We start from the raw sequence: 2,919 nt of genomic DNA, 5'->3' as shown, positions 1-2,919 counted from the left end.
ATTTCTAACTATAGGAAATGTTTTAAAGTTATTTCATTATTTCTAGCTTAATTGTTTTGTGATGAGAGAATATTACACTATATCAGTCTTCCAATAATTGTTGAGATTTTGTAGTCAAGTACAAAATCAATTTTTGTAAGTGGACCAGGTGTGCTAAAAAAACAAAGTTTATTATTCTATTATTGTGGTTGTGTTTGTATGTTCATGCCTTCTATAAACTCACTGATGTTTTTGTCTGGTTGTTTTGTTAATTGCTGGGAGGTATGTTAAAATTTTCCACTCTGATTATAGTCTATTTTGGTTTGCAAATTTAGAGTGGTTTTGTTTTTGTTTTTTGCTTTCATAAATGGAAACTGCTCAGGCTGACTGCCATCTCTTAGTCTTACTCTAAGTAAGGAAAGCAAGGTCATCATTAGCAAATGGCAGTTGCAGCACAGCAACACCAAGAATCCACTTCACACTTACGGCAGAATGCTGCACCTCCTCTTTGTGGTTTCCGGCGCTCCACATGTTAAGAGAAGCTCCTCTAGTAGGAACTAAAGAAATGATTCCTGAAAGGAGTCTTTGTATGTTCTTTCTTTATTCATTTTAAGGCTGTGTATTTCAAAATATATGAATTCAACTCGTACTATTCTGATGAGTTAAAAACTTTATATTGTTACGAGACTCTACTTCTTCCAAAACATTTATCTGTTATCAACTTTTTTGAGATTGATATTTGCATGATATATCTTTACTTGGTCTTTATAATTCTCTATCAATCTAATACTCACTATTGTCTTTCTCTGGCTATCATTGGCATTATTTTCTCTTTGTCCTTTATTTTCTGTAATTTCTCTAAAATATTTCAACGTTTGGGTTTATCTTTCTTTAACGTATTTGGAATTTGATGGATGTTTTGTTTGGATCTGTTGTATGTTCTTGTTTTCTCTTTAAATATTTTTTGACCCTTTCTGTCTCCAAGCTGAAGTTAAATGTATTTTAAATCATCTAACTTTCATTTATATCTCTTAGCCTCTTTCTTATATTTTCCATCTATTTTTTTCTCTCTGTGCTATTTTCCGAATTCTTCTGGCTCAGCTTCCAATTTACTAATTCTCTCTTATTTTATGACTAATCTGTGCCACATTCATTCAATGATTTTTAAATTTTAGTTACTACATCTTTTACTTCTACAATTTTACTTTTCTTTTAATATGGTATACATTTAAAAAATAATTTTCTGTTATATTCTGATAACTTTAAGCTGTTTTTTCCTCCCCCTCAGCCCCAATAGAATAGGCTTGTTTTCTTCTTTTTGTTTTTGATTTTGATTTTTCAAGATAGACTCTCACTCCCTCATCCAGGCTGGAGTGCAGTGGCATGATCTCAGCTCACTGCAACCTCCGCCTCCTGGGTTTAGGTGATTATCTGCCTCAGCCTCCCAAGTAGCTGGAATTACCGGTGCATGCCACCACACCCAACTAATTTTTGTATTTTTATTAGAAATGGGGTTTCACCATGTTGGCCACGCTGGTCTCGAACTCCTGACTTCAAGTGATCTGCCCACCTCGGCCTCCCAAAGTGGTAGGATTATAGGCATGGGCCACCGCACCCAGCTGAGCTTGTTTTTGTTTTCTTGATAAAGCAAACAATTTGTGTCTGAAAATCTGATTTTCTCAAGCATATTTTGGTCTGTTTCTACTTTCTCTTGTTCCTGCTGGATCTCACACATATTGCCTTGTTTTCTATTGTGCATGATGACATTTTACTATTTAATTTATTTCCATAAAAGTTACTTGTGAGCATTTGTGGAGCGCCAAAATAGAGGTGATATCCTCCACAGAGGAAATACATTCATTTCTTCCAAGTGCTCATTGATATGAACAACCCAGGATCACTTTAAGCTAACTTTATGAATGGAGATAAACTGTTGACAATCTTGATGGGATAAATTAAGCTCAATAACACTATGAGGGTTGCAGGTGTTTATAGTCACTAGTGGCTAAGTGGGTTAGATCTTTTATTGTTTCTTGTTTTTATTCTCTTTCAGATTGTGGGCTGGACATTTTTTAATATTTCGTCATATTCGTGCTGTCTTTGTGAGGATTATTCTTTCTAACATTGTTTACACTTGTTTTCAGTTAAGGAGTTGTTAAAAAAAAAACAACCTTTATTGGAGACTGGCAATCAGAAATATGAATATTTTTACTGCAGCCATCCTTTTACTATTCATTTCTAATTTTATTGCATCATGACCAGGGAACATAACCTATACACGGTTGAATTTTTTAAGTTTATTAAGGTTTTATTTATGGTTTAATACATAATTAATTTTTGTGAATATTTAACTTGTTCATCAAAAACAAGCACGTTCTTTGTTACATGCAACATCTCATTTACATGACAAAGTTTTGATGGAGAGAAAATGTTCAAATATAAACATTAATATAAATACAATATTAATATAAATATTACTTTTACTAAAATAATTAAGAAAATATTCCATTAAGGAACTTAGCAGAAACATTTTCTACAATGGTTTTAATATAAAGCCACTGTATAAAAATGTCGCTTATAAATTATTTCTCCAATGAGCAGATTGGGTCACACTATTCATAAATCAGAGAGTATTCCTTCTTTTATTGCCCAGTGTATGTTTGTCACTTTATTATATAATGGAAGCTGGACCAAAGAAGTACTTGGTTCTAATCTTCTGGGAATATAAAAATTAGCAAAAGAAAAAAAGTAATATTATTTCTAAAAATTAAAATATTGTTATATAATACCTAATAATGCATAGCAATTTCCAGGATGTTTGCTTCAGGACATAAGTGCAGCAGAAATTTAATGAATACTTGAGTATTTAGGCAAATAATTGTGGATTAAGCAGATGGAGAATTGGGCCTTGAAAAATGAATGGACTTTGGATAGGAGCAG

General features: G+C 32.5%; 1 non-coding gene across 1 annotated transcript; it reads right to left on the bottom strand.

The window, feature by feature from the left end:
- Positions 1 to 352: 352 nt before the first annotated feature.
- On the bottom strand, positions 353 to 565 carry LOC115834618. Its single transcript, XR_004029542.1, has one exon. It is a non-coding gene; the product is annotated as a small nucleolar RNA U3 (small nucleolar RNA).
- Between the last annotated feature and the right edge of the window lie 2,354 nt (positions 566 to 2,919).

This window comes from Nomascus leucogenys, chromosome 3 (assembly GCF_006542625.1).
Source record: "Nomascus leucogenys isolate Asia chromosome 3, Asia_NLE_v1, whole genome shotgun sequence".
In the NCBI taxonomy this organism is placed as follows: domain Eukaryota; kingdom Metazoa; phylum Chordata; class Mammalia; order Primates; family Hylobatidae; genus Nomascus; species Nomascus leucogenys.
Note: the sequence above shows the minus strand (reverse complement) of the source record. Positions and strands in the feature narration are given on the sequence as shown.